This window comes from Ambystoma mexicanum, chromosome 11, assembly GCF_040938575.1.
Source record: "Ambystoma mexicanum isolate Mex_15411 chromosome 11, UKY_AmexF1_1, whole genome shotgun sequence".
NCBI lineage: Eukaryota > Metazoa > Chordata > Amphibia > Caudata > Ambystomatidae > Ambystoma > Ambystoma mexicanum.
This window is the reverse complement of record NC_090934.1, coordinates 14646317-14658338: the sequence shown is the minus strand read 5'-3', so window position 1 is coordinate 14658338 and position 12022 is coordinate 14646317.

Sequence of the window (12022 nt, the reverse complement as noted above, 5' to 3'; positions counted from 1 at the left end):
TTCAGCTCCTACTCGCTCAGTGTTTTTGTTTTTTTACATCACCTTGCTTGCAAACCAACCGAGATGGCAGATCAGGTTGAAGCCAAAAGACGAGCCGCTGCACAAATTCTTTTTAACTATGACAAAGCAGCCACAGCAGACGTGGCGGAAGGAAGCTTATCAGCAAGCTTAACCATACAGCAGAAACTAGACAAATTGGAAAAAATGAAGAAGAAAGAAATCTCAAAGTGGTGGGAAGCGATGACGCTTCAAACGTATTTGGAAGTCCGACGCATCCCTAGGGGTTTAAGAATCTTAACCATCCCCACATTTGAGGACATTGATCCCAAACTAATAGAGGAATGGACTCAACACACCAATGAATGTTCATTTAAAATGATTGAGAGCCTTATCAAATATGCCAAAATTGACAGAGTGAAGCTGATAAAGGACATTGAGGAAATGGAAGAACAACTGTTTGCCTCTGAAGATGGGGACGAATGTAAGAAACGTATGCCAAGAGTGGAGGATAACCTTGAAAGATACGAAGGTGAAATCAGAATTAGAAAACAACAGAAATTCAAAAGAGACCGTTTGGATTATGAACAGGGCAAAATATATACATTTGCCAAGCGTTTTGATGTCCCTATCAAACAAAGACTTGAACAAATGGCTACGAATACTGAACCACCAGCGGTATTGTCAGTAGAACCCAGTAGCTCAGAGGTAGACACTTCAGACACAGAAGGAGTCACCACAAAAAAGTTAAATTTTTTAGAGGAATTCAAATTACTGCATCTAGACAGCAAAACAGACAAGAGGGGAAAGGGCCAATACTCCGGACAAGGAAGAGGTGCAGCCGGAAGAACAGGAAAAAGAGGACGAGGCGGGGACGCCAACACAAGCAATGCACCGAACATGATCACACGCTCTGGCAACAATCCGAGGGGGAAACCGAGAGGCAGGAAAACCTACAATTAAAGATTTTCAATATATCATCTAGAAGACTCACACAAGAAGAAAACTCGGTATTATCCCTAGGCCTATCCTTTAGTCCTACATATCCCTTTGACTATACATCTACGAGGGTGGATCTCTTTAAATTCCTGAGAAAATTAAAACTAGCAAAGTTCCATGCAACGAAGGTGAGTGAAGGAACCAAAAATAGAGAAGCATTCAGTAGAGAGATATCCCCCCTCACAGATAAGGATATGACAAGTTTATTATGTCTTGCGAAGATGGGATCGCAATCTGAGTCCGAATGGGAGCTAGCATCAACATTGGACAATACAACATTGGAAAAAGATTTTGGTATACTTACAGACATTACTTGTCCTAGCAAGTTTAAACCCAAATCGATTTTTTGCCCTAACATCACCTGTGGCCCGATTGACACTTTTGAAAGTCTGGTGATGAAGGATCTCAAGCAACTGTCAGTGAAGATATCTCCATCATCTAGAAATCTTACTTATTTGCAATATAAAGCATTAGAGAACCTCAGAAATGACCATACTATAGTAATACGTCCTTCAGACAAGGGGGGTGGTATAGTGATCTTGGACAGTGATCAATACAATATGGAAGCAAAGAGACAATTGAGTGTTACTAGTAATTATACGTTGGTAGACAACAGTGAATTATTGGAAACCAACTTATCATATTATTCAATGTTACGTAAATGGTGTGACCTGGAATTGATTAGTGATGAAGAATATTGGTTTCTGAAAAATCCCTTTCCTGTTACCCCATTAATTTACTTTAATCCAAAGATTCATAAGAGTTTAAGGAATCCGCCTGGTCGCCCTATAGTTTCTTCTATAGGGAGTCTTTTGGAAAATACCTCTAAATTCTTGGATCACTATTTACAACCATTTGTTATCAGTCTCAGCTCACATATACGAGACACCTCTGACCTGTTGACTAAAGTAGACAATGTCAATTGGGAACCACAATACATCTTAGTTTCTCTAGATGTTGTCTCATTATATACATCGATCATACACAAAGTGGGCATTGAAGCTTGTAAATTCTATTTAGAATTTAGATCCATTAGTCATCGACAACACAACAACATGTTGTTGGAAATGCTTCAGTTTTGTTTGGAGCATAACTATTTTTTACATGATACTTCAATTTACAAACAAACTCAGGGTACGGCTATGGGGTCTTGTATGGCCCCCACTTACGCCAATCTCTATATGGGATGGTGGGAGACACAGATAGCTTGGAGAGAAGAGTTGGAAGAATTTACTAAACACATAGTTGTCTGGTACCGATTCATAGATGACTTGTTCATTATATGGGACGGTACCGAGACTCAGTTACACAACTATGTCCAGATTCTTAATATCAACAATCTGAATTTGGAATTGACATGTGTACATAGCAAAAAAGAATTGATTTTTCTGGATGTGTTATTTATTGTGGAGAACAACAGTTTAACATCTAAATTATTTAGAAAAGAAACAAGTTCGAATTCCACTCTGCATGCTAAGAGTCACCACCCTACTCCACTAATTAATTCCATTCCCTCTGGGGAGTTCCTGAGAGCAAAAAGAGCATGTAGTCAAGAATCAGACTACCAGACAGAAGCCAAGCAGATTGGTAGAAGGTTTGTCAAGCGAGGCTACAATAAACACATAATTACAAACTGCTTTAAGAAAGCAGAAATTCCAAAAAGAACGGATCTATTTGGAATTCAAACTAGAAAGAAATCAGAGAAGATAAGATTTATAACAGGGTTTAATCACCAAGCCACTAATATCAAATTAATTATGAAAAAACACTGGAATGTGCTCCTGACAGATCCCGATCTTAAGAAGGTACTAGATGCGGCTCCCAATGTGACATACCGTAAAGCGCCCACTCTCAAAAACATACTGTCTCCTAGTATGGTGGTCACAGAAGTCACTAAGTCAGGCCACTTTTTGAAACAAGATCAGGGAGGTTTTCGTAAATGTGCGAATTGCAAAATGTGTAGCTTTGTATCAAAAACCCCATTTGTCAGTTCTAATGGCTTATCATGGAGATACAAACATAGAATAACATGCTTGTCGAAATTCATAGTATATGCTATTACTTGCACCTGTGGTCTGCACTATATTGGATCAACCATAGGTATGCTCAAGCTTAGGATCCTCCAACACTACAGAGCCATTAAGAATGGAGATACAACCAACCCTTTGACAGGACATTTTATGGAGAAACATGGTGGTAATGTGGAGGAAATGTCATTTGTTGGTCTTGCCCATGTACCACAACACAAGAGATTGGGAAATCGAGAATTGAAACTCAGACAATTAGAGGCATCTCTAATTTGCAAATTTGATACGTTAAGACCTAATGGACTCAATATTGATTCAGAGATGTTTGTATTTCTCCAGTAGATTGGATGATTATCGTTGAAAGTGCATGCTATTATAGAACCCCGGGTTGTTACCTTGGCTTACTCCCTGCTGGTAATAGGGATTCATGTATTTTAATGTGTAGCATTAAGCTACAGGTGAGGAGCATTAAGTCACGATTTAGGGTTCACTATATTAGCAATCTACTGCCCAACATGATGTTGAAAATTGAAGACTTTAAGCATTTGCACTTTGAATAGTTTCTGTATGTATACTGTGGCTTGCTGCATAAGATCATTAATTGAACATTGTTCCTTTTAGCATTTACGAGTCACGTCTAGTAATTAAACTGCAGTGGTAAATACATGTTTTTATGTAAATAAGATTGAGCATCCAAATGGATATGTATCTTATAGACATATGCAATCACAGTGGAAATTATTCCAAAGCATGTGAAAACTTGATATATAAGATAAAATCAGCATAAATACAGCTTTCACCTGCTAGAGGGCATTAAGTCCTACATCCACAAAAGGAGTGCTTTGATGTTTAATGAATTTGGTGTTGTGCCGTATTTGGCTTTTAGAATAACACACTACAAACCCAGGGACGTAGTGGGTGAACTCTTGTCAATGTAGATAAGGTTTACCCATGTTATAGAAAGGCGCACTAGCGCAACTAAACACAAATATATGTATAAGAAATTTATGTTTTTAAATAAGGAGATGCAACTTGGAGCGAGGAGCTCTTTGCCAATTTACTCGCATATCAAAATGACATTTAGTTTATGGCCAGTGCGCTGTGTTCATAGTGAACACAATGACTATGTAGTCATTCCAACATGGCGGCCCGCTCTATACACTTTTCGATGCGGCATTAAGCGATCACATGATCTGAGATAATGAGAGGGGGGAGGAGCTGCCCGCTCGAGTTGCTTTCCTTAAGTTTTAAATGGGATATGTTTACACGGATGTGGAGTTTGATCAGCCTGAGGAAGCTTGGTAGATCCAGGCGGAACGCGTGGCGATTTTTCCACCCTGGGGGGTGAGTGTTGTTTAACCTGCTTGCCATGGGGAGGTTTCTGACTTATACCTACCCTTTTTTGCACATTTGCACAGTTGGTTGTTTGTTTTTATAAAGAATAAAAACGAAGCATTTTGTAAGAAGGTGTTTTGGTCTTGAGTGCTGGGAATACTTTTGGCATGTTTTGTAGGGGGTTTTTTGTAGTGTTACAACCCTCAATTTACATGTGTTTTTTATATATATATATATATATATATATATATATATATATATATATATATATATATATATATATATATATATGTGCTTGCTGCAATCCATTCCCTATAAAGCTAGCCCCAAGATTACTTTGTCTTCTTGTGTTTCTTTTACATCGGTATACTTATACACTAGCTTAATGTCTTCATCAGTTTCTGTGGAATAAGCTTCTTCACCTTGATCCCAAGATGTCACTTATCCTTGGTACATTCTTGATGCCTTATAGAATATCTGCGTTTTCTGGTCTCTGCATCTCTTCTATGTATATCAGTTCAGCTCTGCATAACGTCACCATTCGTCTTGTGTATTTATTTGCTCTGCTTCTTCAGGTATTTCATTCAATTGGCCATCATATTTTCTTGTTTGCCGGTATGGTTTTCTCAGTGGGTACCTGTTAAGACGGATTTCTGAACTCTGTCCTGGTGGCGCAGAAGTTCAGAAGGCCAACCTATTTACTTGGAACAGGGTAACCTCTGGACGAGCCAGACCAATCAAGGTAGCGATCGCGGCGGTCAAGACTAAGTCTCAAGAGGGGTGAGGGTGACTGAAAGCCCGCAATGAGCACACAAAGCAAGATCACTTACAATTTACTCCAAACAGTTGTTATATTAAAAATATATACACATTTATTTCAAGGCCTTTAAAACAATGACCGTAGCGAGAAAATCACAATATAACAATACTAAACTGTCATGATCTCTGCTTCCAAAAGGTCAGGGTTTTCCCAACTCCCTTGGAAGCAGATCCATAACCCAGGTTCCGAGGGCCAACCAGTCCCAATTGGGACCTTTTGGACCCAGTCCTGGCGCCAGTGGCACCAGGCTCATAAATGTGCCCAGTCCCAGCGCTGGAAGCGCCGGGCTCATGATGCTTGGGTGGACTTACCTGCAGCAGACCATGCTGCTTACTTGCCTGCCAGCTGAGCCTCTGATCCTCTTCTGTTTGGAACTACTTTTCCTGTTGGGTGGGGCAGGAGCCACTCCCTAGATTCAGAACACTGGAACTCTTCTGGAAAGCAGGAACTCTTTTCTTACCTAGGCGTGGCTGTGGAAGGAGACACCTAAGCACTACAGGAGGCTATTTAAACCACACCCGGTGGATGAATCTTGCTTTGCGTTATTCTGCATCCTCTGCAGCAGAACGCTCATCTTGTCTTCTGCATCGGATCCTGGGCCTAAGGAAAAAGGCTTACCATCCTGAATCCAGTCTTCAGCAACACCTATAAAGACAAGAAAGAACAGGTTAGCATTCCGGCATCTGAAAGACAAAGGCTTACCTACTCTTCGTGCGCTCCGGAGGTCTTCACACTGCATTCCGGCATCTGAAAGACAAAAGCTTACCGACTCTTCGCACGCTCCGGAGGCCTTCGGCGCTGCATCCTGCATCTGAAAGACAAAACAAGGTGCGTTTAAAGACATTGGGGAACTTTGATACTCACGTGCCATTACTCCTTTCCACATCAACCCCAGTGGGTATTCCGGCACCCTGCAGCCGCTCCGAACTCGTACCTGCAAAATAAAAGACAGTTAGAGCGCATCGTGAAGCAGGCAACAAGCGCTTACTTACGTGCTTCCAAGCGCTTCTATTCATCATACGGACTCCATCTTCAACTCACTTCAGCCCGTCATCCGCCATCGCCGGAACCTGCAAAACAAGAGACATCATTGCTAAAGACTTTAAAGACAATAGAATTACTCGAAACTTACCGTTCGTGCAGTAAACGACTGACAGCAGTCCTCTGAAGTCAAGAGGCCTGCGCTACCGATCCAGTGAAGAAACTGGTTACAGCACCCTGCCAAGAAACTGGTTACAGCACCCTGCCCCGAGGCAGATGGAGAGCTCGGCATTCACTTACCTAAGGTGAGAGCGTTAACCTTTGGGGGTCTACAGGAGAGCAAAAAAGGGAAGAGATAGGGACACCCCAATAACCCCAGTTCATTAATCCCATATTTTCTGTCTGCAGACATCTTACTCTTGAAGTCAGGCATACAGTGCACAGAGGTCCAGCCCAAAGAGCCAACCGGGTGCTACACATCACCTTTGAAGATACGGTAGTCGCCCAGTCAAGACCGGCGCCTCTGCGAGAATCAGGTGAGCGTTACATAAACCAACACATACCATATCAACACAATATATATACAAATACAACCAGTCTCAAGCGTTATATGCACGAAATGTGTAGTCCACCTAAAAGGGAGGGAAAACAGGCAGTGCGCAATAATGCTTAGACCCAGTTCCCCTTCAGATGCACCTAACTAGATGGAAGTCCGAGCCCTGCGAAGAGTGGAGCCTTGTGCTCAAAACTACCTGCACGCGCTGGTGCCAACGGGCAAAAGGAGAAGCTCTTCGAGGGAAATCAGGCAGTTCAGTTTAGTGTACAAAAGAAGAAGAACAAGTTCCGCGACTCAAGCGCAGCCTCCACAGTGGGCAGAAGCAGAGCGCGAGTACGGAAAAGGGTGCTGTTTGACACAGCGGGGAAAAGCAATGGGCTCCTGCAGGAGGGCGACCAGATCCTAGCTATGCTACTCACCGGTCCCCGATGCAAGCAGACCCAGGCTTCTCCGCGTCCGTTTCAGTAGCTGGCAGGTTCAGAAGAGCAGGGAACGCCTCGTCGTCGTGTTGAGTAAAAAGACGTCCCAATCGAAGAAACCTGCACAGTTTGTTACCACAGCAGGGCAACGGAGCGGCCGTGTGTATCTGAGCCCAATGTACACTACTCACTTCAGACCTGGGAACGCCAAGTGTACGAAGTGTGTGAGAGCGACAAGGACTCGAAATACTACACAACCTGGCGGCGGTTACAGAGCAAGACTCCCGTGTAAGCTGGTCAGTCAGCTGGATGACCCAGAGACGCTTCCGAAGGCTTACTGGCAGGAGATGGTGAAGATGCCGAAAATAGCTGTTCCCGCTATTCCAAGGGTCGAAGCACCAGTACAGGCCTTCTCGTTCGATCAAAGGTGAAAAGGGTTTCACAAGGTGACAGCAGTGCAGAGGAGAAGTCCTTCAGCGGGTCACCAGAGATTCCTCGGTCCAGCCTCTTGGTTGCAGGATACTTGGCTCCTGTATTCCTTCGTTCGTGAGAACTCAGGAGATCGACATGGTAGTGGTGTTTCCAGCCCCCTCTTATCCACGGTTCCCTTCGCGCCAAAACGGAGGAGACTCAATGTGAGATCCGCTCATCAACACTCACACCATTCGTGGACCAATCACGGACCACGGTGGTCCCAGGCATTCACACCACCCTAAACTCTCTGGCACCCAGGATGTGTATTGGGACCAGACATCCCAGCCCACATCCTGGAGGCACACAAAAGACATGTAGAAGCCCGCAAAAGCATCCGTGTTTCGCAGGAAAGTACATGCCCAAATAAGGAAGGCCCCGGGTCGGCTCGACCTGGGGAAGGTGAAGGGAGCAAGACGGTCAGCGGACAGGACAAAGGAGCCTCGTGGTCTGGCCATTTTGGGAGCCAGGCCACCATTTTGGGTTAAGCGCGAGAAACGCGCTTAGAACGCCAAAAGGAGCTCAAAACACAAGAAACGATCGCTGCCACCATTCCCGTCCCTGAATCACTTGCACCGATCAGATACAATCCTGAACGAGTATCTAGGGCCTGTAGAAGGCTAGAGACCCAAGAGAGCTGTAACTTAGCTTACAGTGCCCTCTTGTGTCATGTTGCACGAAAGCCGCAACATGATAAAAGAAACTACGGGAAACAGCGTTCCCCGGTACTGACTGTCTTAAGGGCATGTCAGTTTCCCCGTAAGAAAGGAGCGAAAGCCCAGAGGAGTGCGGCAGAAGGCTACACTTCTCTGGCAAAGTGAAGAACAAGGTGAAAAACAACAGCAAAAAGTTTAGGGGTTGCCACATGGAAGGAAAATTACCTACAATTACAAAATCTTTCCTAACACTCGCCCCTCCCAGACTATGGACAGGGGGAACTAATCCACCCCTGGATGAGTCTCTTGTTCAGGTCGGTTAAACATTCTGGACAACCCATCAGCATTGCTATGTTGGACACCTGGCCTATGCTCAATAGTGAAGTCGAAGCCTTGTAGACTTATGGACCACCTAAGCAACTTTGGATTCTCCCCCTTCATGTTCATTAGCCACTTTAAGGGCTTATGGTCAGTTTGCACAGTGAAGTGGGTCCCATAGAGGTAGGGCCTCAGCTTCCTTAGGGCCCACACAACAGAGAAACATTCTTTCTCTACCGTGGACCATCTGAGCTCTCTGTCCTTAAGCTGGCAGCTAATAAAACCAATAGGGTGTTCCTTACCCTTCTCATCTACTTGTGATAGTACAGCTCCTATCCCAGTGTCAGAGGCGTCCGTCTGCACGATAAAAGGTCTTTGATAATCAAGGGCCCTGAGGACAGGGGCCTGGCAAAAGGAGTCTTTTAAGCCATTGAAGGCCTTCTCACACTCGTCGGTCCAAGTTACCTTCTTGGGTTTGTTCGGAGTTGTGAGGGCAGTCAGAGGGGCAGCTATGGTGCCATAGTCTGCCATGAAGTTGCGGTAATACCCTGTGAGTCCTAAGAAGGCTCTCACTTGGGTCTGTGTATTGCGGGTAGGCCAGTCTTGTACTGCTTGTACTTTACTGGGAAGAGGCTGTATCCTCCCTCCACCTACTTCATGTCCAAGGTAAACCACTGAGCCTTGTCCAATCTGGCATTTACTAGCCTTTATGGTCAGGTGTGCTTTCTGAAGAGCCTGGAGCACAATCCCGAGGTGTTTCACATGGTCTTCCCAGGTGGCACTGAAAACTGCTATATCGTCCAGATATGCAAGACAGAATTCGTCCAACCCATTCAACACATGATTCACAAGCCTCTGGAAAGTGGCAGGTGCATTCTTCAACCCGAACGGCATTACCCGGAATTGGTAAAGGCCGTCTGGAGTAGAAAATGCTGTCTTCTCCTTGGCATGTTCTGCTAAAGCTATTTGCCAATAGCCAGCAGTGAGGTCAAACGTGCTGAGGTACTTGGAGGCACCCAAAGTATCCACCAGCTCATCTGTTCGAGGCAAGGGGTGTGCATCTGTCTTGGTGACAGCATTCAGAGCCCTGTAATCCACGCAGAACCTCAATTCAGAAGTGCCTGCCTTTGGAACCAAAACCACAGGGCTGGACCAAGGACTACTAGAGGGTTCAATCACCCCAAGGTCTAACATCTTGTTGACCTCGGTCTTAATATAAGACCGTACTTTGTCTGACATCCTGTATCCCCTACTTTTGGTAGGTACACTGTCTCCCGTGTCTATGTTATGTTTGCAACAAGGTGTCAAACCAGGCGACTGTGAAAACAGGGGGGAAAACTGCCTAAGCAAACTTTTCACCTCAGCCTGCTGATCAGAAGTCAGGTGAGGGGCCACTCGGACACCCTCAAAGGAGCTATCTGAAGGACCGCTTTGGAACAGGTCGGGGAGAGGTTCAGACTCTTCTTCCTCAACATCTGAAGCCAGTAGCAGTGCTGCGATTTCGACTCTTGGGACGAAAGCCTTCAGCCTATTCACGTGAAACACTTTTGGAGCCTGTCCAGGCCTTCCAAGGTCCACTAAATAGTTAACCTCACCCAGGGGCTCCACCACTGTGTAAGGGCCTGACCATTTGTCCTGTAAAGCTCGAGGCCTTATGGGATTCATGATCAGGACTTTCTGACCAGGTGTAAAGTTGATGAGGGAAGCTTTCTGGTCGTACCAATGTTTCACCAGCGCTTGTCCTGCCTTCAATTTATCACTAGCCAAGCCCATCAGAAGTACCATCCGTTTTCTGAGCCCTAGCACATAATCAACTACGTTGGTAGTAACAGGGGGAGTGGGCATCTCCCATCCCTCTTTGATGATGGCTAAGGGTCCCCTACGGGATGACCGAACAGACGTTCGAAGGGGCTGAAGCCAACACCCTCCTGTGGTACCTCTCGGTAGGCAAACAGTAAGCATGGTAAAAGATGATCCCATTTTCTTCTCTGAGGTTCCTCCAGAGCCCCAATCATGCTTTTTAACGTTCTGTTGAAACGTTCCACCAGACCATTGGTCTGGGGGTGGTATGCAGAAGAGAACTTGTAGGTGACCCCACATTCTTTCCACATAGCCTGCATATACTTCGACATAAAGTTGCTGCCACGATCCGACACAACTTCTTTAGGGAAGCCAACCCTAATAAATATGCCAAGTAAAGCTTTTGCAACTGACTTGGCAGTTACAGTTTTCAATGGGTTGGCCTCAGGATATCTGGTTGCATGGTCGACCAGCACCAGGATAAACCTATTGCCTGAGGATGTTTGCGGGTCAAGGGGACCAACGATGTCGATCCATACCCTTTCAAATGGTACCCCCACAACTGGGAGCGGTACCAACGGACCTTGGATTGTCGCGCCAACCTTACCAGACAACTGGCAGGAGGCACAACTCCTGCAGTGACTTTCTACTTGCACCCCCATCTTGGGCCAGTAGAAGTGCATGGATAACCTTTTCTTGGTCCTCTTCATACCAAGGTGACCAGCAAGGGGAACTTCATGCGCCAACTGCAGGAGGAAGGGCCTAACAGCAAGGGGAACCACCAACCTCCTATGGTCTCCTTCTGTAGACTCTGTGGGCTTACTATACAGGAGTCCACCTTCCCAATAAATCCTATGCGTCCCAGGAGGTTCACCCTCAAGCTGGGAGCAGGCCTGTCTCCTTAGGCCTTCCAGAGATGGGCACTCACGTTGGCCTTTATTGAATTCGTCCCTATCAGGACCTCCTTCAACTAACAAGTCTTTTAGTTCAGGATGATCGTTGGGGTCAATTACTTCATGCATCGCCACCTCCTCGTCAGGCCCGGGCGACTGACCAACTTCCTCCACCGCAGTGGTAGGCGAGCTCGGGGGAATATTCTCTTTCCCTCGTCTTGACTTGTCGACTCCTTTCGCCTTTGGTTTCCCCTTCGGCTGGGGCGGCGTATTGGTCTTGGCCAATGCTGCCCGTGCTTGAGACCGTGTGTAGGGTCTTTCGGCAGTGTCTCCTACGAGCCCTAAAGCTCTGAGATCATTACCTAACAAGACCTTTCCCGGGACGTTTCTCTGAATGCTCACTGGAATCCTGACTGCTGTACCATTTAAAGTAAGATTTACAGGTATTACTGGGAACATACGGAGTGGGCCGTCAGCCAACTTAGTGGGCATCAGAGTAGCTCTGGCAACTTCCTCTGAGTCTACCAAGGTAGAATCCACTACAGTGCGACTGCACCCACTATCCCTAAGAGCTGGAGTATCTACTCCATTGATCAGCACACTGTCTTTAAAGTAGTGCTTGGTATTATCCGGAATCCTAGCATAAGCCTCTGCAACTTTAGGCTCCCAGGAATCCAGGAAAACTAAAACTACCTCAGCCTCTATCCCGCTGGGAAATGGGTCTGAGGAGAAGGATGCTCCTGTAATCTC